The sequence below is a fragment of the Passer domesticus genome, unplaced genomic scaffold (genome assembly GCF_036417665.1).
Source record: "Passer domesticus isolate bPasDom1 unplaced genomic scaffold, bPasDom1.hap1 HAP1_SCAFFOLD_79, whole genome shotgun sequence".
Lineage (NCBI taxonomy): Eukaryota > Metazoa > Chordata > Aves > Passeriformes > Passeridae > Passer > Passer domesticus.
In genome coordinates this window covers 290,389-299,776 of record NW_026990177.1, presented here as the reverse complement: position 1 = coordinate 299,776, position 9,388 = coordinate 290,389, and the positions used below count along the sequence as shown (strand labels likewise).

General features: G+C 43.8%; 1 long non-coding RNA gene across 1 annotated transcript; it reads right to left on the bottom strand.

Annotated features, from left to right (window-relative positions):
• Positions 1-7,044: 7,044 nt before the first annotated feature.
• Positions 7,045-9,330, bottom strand: LOC135293144 (uncharacterized). Its single transcript, XR_010355276.1, has 4 exons — positions 8,925-9,330; positions 8,032-8,203; positions 7,533-7,577; positions 7,045-7,393 (listed from the first exon to the last, which is right to left on the bottom strand). It is a non-coding gene; the product is annotated as an uncharacterized LOC135293144 (long non-coding RNA).
• Positions 9,331-9,388: the final 58 nt, after the last annotated feature.

Genomic DNA, 9,388 nt, shown 5'->3' with positions numbered 1-9,388 from the left:
AAAGGTGCAGACGTGTTTCCCCAGTGAATGGATGCATTGATCCTTTTGATAGCAATACTTGGTTAAGGAGCAGATACACAGCACATTTGGTTGGAAGGGTCACCTAGAGGGCAGCTTTGGCTCAGGTCCTGTTGTTGAGGCTTCAGGCAGGGTCTGAAGTTCAGGCTTCAGTCCTTCAGTATTTTGTGGTGCAAATCATTGCTGTGCAGAGCTGGAAACAAACAAGTCTGTCTTTAGCACATTTGAGACAGGGAAGAGGATTAGCCCTGCAAGGCCAGGCTAGGGCCAAGAGCAGAAGGCCAGCAGCCTGCATTTGCCCACAGGGAGCCGTCCAGAGCACGAAGCCACTCCTGGCCAGGGGCTGAGGTGCCCGAAGCTGCCTCCCCGCTGTGCAGCTCTGCAGAGCCTGCGCAGCGCCGGGTCCTGGGCAGCTGGACAGCCCGACTGCCCTGGAGCACAGGGAGTGTCCCAGAGAGAAGCTGCTGCCCTTTGCTTTGCAACTGTTTCACAGGGTCCTGTCATTAATCCATAGTGTCTGATATGTTTTCCTTTTGTCTCCCCTATTTAACACAGCTTTTTGATAAAATGGACTGATGTAGCTACTGCTGGTGGTGGTGCTTTTGTCTGCAGGTGAGGGCAGGTGATTTGAGCCAAGGACAGAGTCCACTGTTAACATCCCAGCTTTGCCAAGTCAAGGAAACCTCTCACAATTGGGCTCATGGTGCTGAGCAGTTTTCCTAGTTTTTGGAAAGCTTTGACCTTAAGAAACCCAGCAGATTTTCCTCCATGAGGATACCAGCAGTAGCATGATGCCAATTTTTTCCACCTCTTCTCTGTGTCTTTGTGCTTTTAGGAGTTCCTCAGTGCCCAGCAGGAATGAAAGGACCTGTGATGATGTGATTTGAGAGCTCTGTTGTTCCTTGCCACATGAGTGTTCATGACAAGCTGGACACCCCACTCGTGGCTCTGTTGAGTTAAATTCATCCCAATTCTGTGCAAACAGCAGCCCCGAGGTGCTGAGGAGAGCAAGCACAGTGGGTGGGTGTGCATGCACACAGCCGGGGCTGATTGCTGTGTGGGCAGAAGGTTTTGGACTGCTGTACATCTTCACTCTCCCAAGTTGGAGGAATATATCAAATCTGTACAAAATAAAAACATTTATCAAAATATACCAAAATGTATCACACAACACATATGAATTTATTATATATGTAATTTGTCATCTGTAGACTACATACTATATATTTTAATATAGATACTATAATAAACAGAAAATATAAAATATAGACTTGGTCTTTTTCTCAGCCATTGCCTGTGGGTCATACAGACCATCTCCTGGTGTTACTGCATTTGTGTATTCTGGTACTACTTATTATAGCATCCATATCCCTGGTAGTTCCTTCAGGGAACTTCACACAAAGGGCTTCCATCATTTCAGTGCTTGCCAGAACTTGTTCCTTCCCGGTTCTCCAGCCTCTTTCTGGATTTTGGAGCATCTCAGCACTTGTGTCCATGGCCCTTCCTTCATCCCCAGCCTGCAGCAGTCACAGTCACTGCTGCCTCCCCCTTGCTGCAGCTCATTTGCCCAAGTGCTGCCAAAGGCAGCGGAGCTGGCTCAGGATCCCTGTTGGCTTCTGGGCTCTGGGATGAGCTTCAGGGGGACACTTGGAGCTCTTCCTGAAGAGCTGCCCGTGGGATGGGGGGTGGATTTGTCCTCCCCAGGTGGCTCCTGCTTGGAGTTCTGCTCTCAGTGGAGTCTCGGAGTTTTCTCAGCAGGCCTTGGCAGCGAGTTCTGAGCCAACGTGTGGCTCTGCTGCCATCCCAAATCTGCGCTGCCCTTGCCCAGCCTGAGTGCAGGTGGGGCCTGTGCTGGGCATGGCCGGGGATTTCCATGGCCCAAATCCTGCAGCATTTCCATCTGCTCCTGGCTTTGGGTAGCACAAATCTACAGTTCCTTCAATTGAATCATTACATTTATTGCAGATAGCTACACCTGCACTAGTAATGTACAAATATGCAAAAAACCCTTTAGTTTAAAAATGAAATTTGTTTTAAATTGCTACACTTGTGCTGCCAATGTATAAACATGCAAATATCAATTTAAGTTTAAATCTAATTCTTTTTGAGATAATTGTGCTTTGTAAATATATACAAATATCAACTTCAGTTTAAAAAATTAGTTTATTGCAACTCTACAACTCACTATACACAAATATGAATTGAAGTTTAACAATTAAATTTTTTACATATTACTACAACTGTACAGCCCATATACAAATACAGGAATGTGGGAACTCAGTACATCACTCCGGATGTCCAGAGCTACCGAGACAACCCTTGGGGGGCTCGGAGGCCCTGGAATGTTGCCAAAAGTACCTGGTGGCTTGACTTTGATCCTTTTAAAGAAATGACACCTGAAGGTGAGGAGATGAGAGAATTTCATGTCTGAATGGTGAGGGGATGTTATTCACTTGTTAGAACTTAAGTTAGAATGCACTGTACAGGGGGGTTTTATGTATTGTACAGGGGGGTCTAGAATTCTGTACATGGATCAGGAGTCCCAAGATGGAGGAATTTGGGCGTGCCCTGTCCTTCTTCTTTCTTCTCCTTGGCATCCATGTTCAAGATGATGTTGGCATGTGTGGATTGGTTCATAGAAAGAGTACACTTGCCAACAAGGGCAGAAAGTATTGGGAAGTAAAGGTAAATATCGAATACGTAATTTTCATTATAAAAGAGACAACCGCCTCGTGGGCGAGAGAGAGTGCCTTTGGCTGTCTTGCTGATCTGACCTCGGCTGGACAGACAGAAAATCTTTGTAGATAAGAAATAATAAACTCGACTGAAGACCTAAAAGCAAGAGTCCAGACTCCTTCTTCAAGAGCGCGGCCTACCCAGAACCACTTTTTCCCGTGCTGGGGCAGAGACAAGCAACAGCCGACCCCAGCACAGGAATATCAATATCCCTCTCTAAAGAATCTCAGATCCAGAACGAAATAAATACAATTTTAGAACTATGCAACTCCATATATATTTAAGTAGAAGTAAATACATATATATCCATAAGAATATATAGATGTAAATATGTATTACGTATTTCATTCCATATATGACTTATAATACACACATAACAAACATATCTATAAATATACAAATATCAATGGATCAATAAAAAAATCCATACAACCCCAGCAATAGAACTACACAGCTACAAAAATGTACAAGTATGTAAATATAACTACAGGTGTAAACCCATCAATATCCATGCATCAATATAACAATATACATACACAGATACCTACACAAATATCAGTCAATGTATGTAAATATCCCTACACTTGTAACTATCCAAGTCTAACTCTACCCATCCATAAACAGAACCAGATCAGCAGGGATTGCAGCCCCCCATGTTCCCAGGCTCTCCCTCGGTCTCCTCCTCCCGTGCAGAGCAGCTCTCCTGGACAGGGACAGCAGATGGGACATCTGGGAAGCAAAGGGAACACTGAGTCAGTATGGGGACGTTTCCCTTGGCAGCAGCTGCACTTCCATCAGGGAAGAGGAAATGTCAGAGCCTCCCCAGGAGGGTCAGAAGGAAAAGCAGCCGAGCAGGCCAGGCTGTGGTGAGCTGTTCACTTCTTTCAGGCATCCCAGTTGCCCTGGGGGAACTCCCTCATGTCACGTTATTGAACCACCTCTGCACTTACCAAGACTGTGGCCCCCAGATCAAGCAGTATTTCTGTCTCCAGCTGCTTGCACCAATGACAGGGAACGTCCTCTGACAGCGCTGGGGCACAAAGTTACCTTCCACAGCTCATCTGACAGGGCCTTGCTCTTCCTCAGCTTCCTGTCTTTCTCCTTATCTTCCACTTGGAATTTTTACAGCATTTCTTTTTCTTTCCCCTTGATCAGTGCTAAAATGAATATTTCTCTTCCAAGCTTGAGTTTGTTCAGTGATCCTGTCAAGCATTTTCTCAGAAGCCTTTCTCATGGAATTGAGTGTTAATTTCAGCAGTTTTGGTGATTTTCTGTGTGATTTCTGCAAATCTTCTGTTCATTATGGCACCACTTAGGAAGGTACAAAGAGAAAAAGGATGTTTCTGTACGTCAGTCCACTGGTGGAATATTCATGGGTAGAGAGAGTGATTAGCTGCATTTTACATGTACTCCTAACCTGAAAGTGCAACAGGTAACTTGGGGAGAAATCAAAGCCAGATCTCTCCTTCTACCAGCCTGTATTCAAATGTAAAGTAAGTAGAGCAGGGTGAGAATGTTAGTGCTCCATTAGTGCATCCATAGATTCCTGCTATGCCTGGGAACCTGATGCTCGGAGTCTTCCGCGTTTAGGGGAACTGCATTTCAGCGAACTGCATTTCAGCAAAGAGAGTCCCTGTGCACAGGCACCAAAGGGAAGAGGGTCCCACGGAGAGTTGGCCGAGGAACGACACTCACAGCCCATGTGGCTACATGCTGCTCCCCTTTTTTAAGCAACTTTGGCACATTTATCCTTCTCTAGACACTGTCTCAGGCCACTAATGCTTAATGCTCCTTGGTTCAGTAGCTGCATTCACACATGCATGTTAATTACTGATTGGCTGTCACACCATAAGCATCTTTAGCTAAGGTGTGCCAAATTAGCAGTTCCCACTTGTGTGTGTTTGGCATTTGGTTTCATCTGGGCACAATGCTCCTTCTTCCTTGATGTATCTGTTGGAGGACAGTACATGGTCTGTCTCGTTCTGGGGACAGTACATGGTCTTCAGAGTAACTGTGTAAACTGCAGACCAGATTTTCCAATTCTCACAGGAGAATGCCATGGCCTTGTTCAGCCAGGAACCCTTCTACAGTTTGTGGACCCATTTTCTGTATGGCCAGAGGCTTTTCCTTGCCACAAAAAAACCCCAACAGAAAAACAAAAAAACCCCACAAACTTTCAAATACAAAACCAAACCAAACAAACAAACAAACAAACAAACAAACAAAATACCCAAAACAAAACCACCACCCAAAATCAACAATAGCAACAATAGCAAAAAACCCAAACAAACAAACAAACAAACAAAAACCCAAAAAACCAAAACAAAACAAAAAGGTAAAAAAAATAAAAATCAAAAAACCAAAAAACAAACCAACTCAAAGAATTACCTCAAGTAGTAATAAAAGAAAAACTACTAAGATTAGGATTCATTTATTCCTTTTGGAATGTCATCCATAGAGATTCTCATTTCAGAGCTGAAACTGTACAAAAGTTATCTAAAACACTCCCAGTTAAATGGGACCTACTCAGCCCATGGAGGTCATTCCCAGCAGCAAGACTGAGAGAACAAATCAGAGTCTAAAAGCAGAAATGAATAAAAGTGGCCAGGAAAACTCACTGAAGTGGCCACCAGTGCTTCCCCTTGCTCTCTTGAGGTGCAGAATTCCAGTGGCTTCTAAAGAAAAAGTGAGCCCATAGGAAATGCTCTATGGAAGGCACTATAAAGTTCCAATGCTTTCTAGAGAAAATCATATGATAGGAAATGATAATTTCAGTCCCTTATCATCTTCTTGGAAAGTGCTCTCATTTTTCCACAAGTCTCTGCTGTGACCAACCCTGGTGACTTTGGATACTCAGGTACATCCTCATCAGCCTGGGGACTGTGTCTTATGTCAGAAAGCACAGCAACAAGCCACCTAAAGAAAAGTGGAAAGGACCATTTGAAGTGTTCCTAAGCACTCCTGCAGCAATAAAAGGGGATGGGATCAGTACATTGATACACCTGTCCCCAAGGGAAGCCAGCCCCAACACATAAGGGACTGGAGGGGAAAATATAGATGAGAATTTGAAGCCTCAATTTGTTAAGCATGGAAATAAAACTTTCTAATGCAGTCTAGAGTGAGTTAGAAGAAATCCCATCAAGGGAAAGATATATCATGAAGGGGTAACCATGAAAAGTCCTCAGTCTCAGCCCAGCCTGGGCAGCAGCACTCTGGCACGCTCTGTCAAGCAGCAGCAGCCAGCAAGCCCAGGGGAGGCAGCCCAGCACAATTCACCCCATGCCCCCCACGGCAGCGTCCCTGGGGCTGCTGCACTGCAGAGCTGGAGGAGCACCCCTGAGCAAGGCAAAAATGGACCCAAGTCTCAGGGTTTAGGAGGTGACATTTTCTTGAACTTGGCTTGAAGGAGAGCAGAAGGGCAACAATGGCTCAGGTGTTCAATCACAAAACACCCCAAGGGCTCTCAGGTACAGGGACTCAACATCATTGGCTTGGAGACAATGGAGGAATTTGTGGAATGCTCTGCAAGGAAGAAAGGGGCATTCATAGCCACCTTTGAGTGTTCCCAAATATTATCCTCCCTCAATCAATTTCATATCCTTTCCCTAAAGACGCTTACAGCCTTGCTGGCAACAGCTCTACCATGTCAGCTGAATGAATACATGGAGGAAACTTAGGAAAAGTCTCAAACATCAAAGTCCCCATAGGTTTGTGCTGGAATCAAGATCTGTGTCTCTCTAGAAAGGCTGCTTGAGACAGATTAGTCTTAAAAATGCTAAGAAATTGACAGCATTTCCATAGGGACACTTGAACTGAATTTCCATTTAAAATCCATTGAAGTACCTTGCCTCCAACATTACTCCAAGTGTTTTAGAAAACTCTTACAGAGATCTGGATCTTTCCTGGCTCACTGACAAGGGGAGGCCATGATCTCCAAGCAGTCCTGAGAGCTGCTTCAGCTGACAGCTTAGAGCAGCCCATGTGCACTCCTCTGCAACCCTCCAAAACAAGGTCATTTGGGGACAGGTTTGTCCAACTTCTAAGCCTTTGACAACTTTGGCAAAGAGTTTGAATTTAACAAGAAAGGTCAAAAACCACCCCTACACTTATCATAAAGAATTTCCATCCACTACCATCTTTTCTTAAAATGAGCTCAACTTCATAGTAGAGGTAGCGGGCTTCCACCCTCTACTGATCAATTTATTTCAGTGGACAAACTTAGGACTTGAAGAAAACAAGTGACCAGAAGAAACCCAATGCAAATGATACAATCAACAAGGAGAGAAGGAATTACCAATAGTGAGATTTCTTTATTGTTAAATTTCAATACTATCATCTTTCAACTTTGACTTAAACTTACTAAACTTCTTTGAACTAATCCTACATTTATAAGAAATCACCTACTGCTCAGTGCTAAGATAACCTACTCTTCTGTACTAATTTAAAGAATCCTAAAAAATCTAATCTTCTAGTTGAAATGAAAAATCCTGATTTCAGAGATCTTCCATGCTGAAGCTGATGTCTGGTGCCAGTACTCCACTCACTGCTGGTCAAATTCAGAAATGCGGCTCTGAATATGGGCCAGCTTCTTGTGGAGGTACTGGCACCCACTCTTCATTTCAGAGTAGCTGGGGCTACCCTCTGAAGGAGAAAGCAAAAGAAAATCAGGGCACGCAAACACTTCTGCAGAGCTTAGAATCTGATGTCCTTTGCTTTAAAAATGCCTTGAGGCAAACTTAGCAGTTGCCATGGCCCTGCAGGTCTGGTGTCACACGTACCTGTTGTAACTGCTGATAATCTGCTAGGATTCGATAATGCAGCATCTGCAGGAAAAACAAAGAAACAAAAATAACAAATCATGAAGAATGTTTCACTGGCACCATAAAATGCACGCTTTGGTAAAACACTAAAAGTACATTCAGTCTGACTCTATAGAGATTTTCTTCTCTGTGAGCCACCACTCTTCTGGGAGCTCTGCAAAATAAATCTCCATCTCCCAGCATCACCCAAGATCTGTAATTAAGCCTCTCAATAGGCAACAGAAGGAGTCCATGCTCTAAGACTCTGCTTGGGACATCTCTCATAGACAACTGTTTCTTCATAGACAGCTCAAACAGGGGCTTTTGGGCAGGGTCTTGCAAAAATCAGACTCAGCCCAAGCAGTGTCTGAGCATATTTGCCAGTTCCACAGTTTCCCTCTGTCTCACTGAGCAGCTCCAGGGAATCCAAAACACTGCTGTGATGAAGCACAGTCTTCGTGGTTTTATCCTTCTTTACCTGATAAGCTTTGGAGCCTGGAGTCAGAGACTTCCATTGCTCCTGAAATTGTCTGAATTTCTTGATGATCTTGTCAATCTTAAAATATAAATTCCAATATTCCTCATATTCTGCATTGAAGTCGTCCTTGTAGTGCTGGCGTTGCTCCAAGGAGACAATTGCTCTGTATTTTCTAAAGGAAAAAATGAGACCATTTTTCTCTGAGTGAATTCTAAGAGAACATTTGAGTGTGTTTCTAATCCATAAAACACACATATAATTTGACACCAAGCACAGTGAAATCTCAAACACAGACAACCAAGCTTTGAGTCAGTGGCTCTGGCCTTTTTGCTTTCAAGCTCATGTGCATCAAGAGAATGTAGTCAGGTAACTCTGGGAATCTGCCACATTTCTATGTGGCCCATTTCTAGTTCAAAATCGCTGACATTGTAGAGGTTTCCTTCATGAGCAGGTGGAGCACATTTAGAAATTATGTGCCCTCATTTCAAATGTCAAAGGAAAAACAAACACAGCAGCTTCAGGAAGAGAAGACATAACTAAATTATAATCTCTTCCTCTGTAGGAAAAACTTAATTGAGTTACATATGACTGCAAAAATTCATCTGCAAAATATTTTTGTAAAGGAATGTATTTATGGAGATGAGTGAATTTTTGAGCTACATTCTTTTCTGCTAATGGTAAAGCAGAGTCAATGATAATATTTGATTCTTCTAGTGGAGAGCAAGTTACATCACTGACCTGGGAACTGAGGCATTTCTAATACACAAAAGGAAACAAAGCCACAAAAGCAAACTCTAGACAAGTCAGAAACTACAAGAAGAATACCCAAAGCACATCAGCTCCTAAGGAGGGAAAAACTCATTAATGCTCAAAGCCACTGATGGGAGTCAAACCTTCTTCATTTCCTTCTCCCTCAAATCAGCAGGTGTGAGGTTTATCAAGCTCATGATACAAATCCAAGATGAAGTGGCAATGAGAATAATAGATGTCACTTGCCAACACTCTCACACCAATGCTTCTGCTCCTCTGGGCCTTAAGGTCTGGTTCTTATTGGATGATAAAAACTCCCTCCACGTTGGAATCAATTCCTTCAAACCACCCTGAGATTAATTTTGACAAGCAGTAAATTGCTAACAAGTTGAAATTCAGTAGTAGGACAGACAACAACTTGTGCCAAGGATGCATGCCAGGCCTGATACACCTGACTAGCAGGATAATTTTGAAAAGAAAACCACAGATGCCTTTCCCCATTTTGGGCGGTCCCGGAGCAATGTGAGCCGGGGCCCTGCCGCGCCTGCTCCAAAGGCCGCAGCTGCCCCAGAGCCCCAGAGCTGCAGGAGGCCTGGCTGCCCCTGCC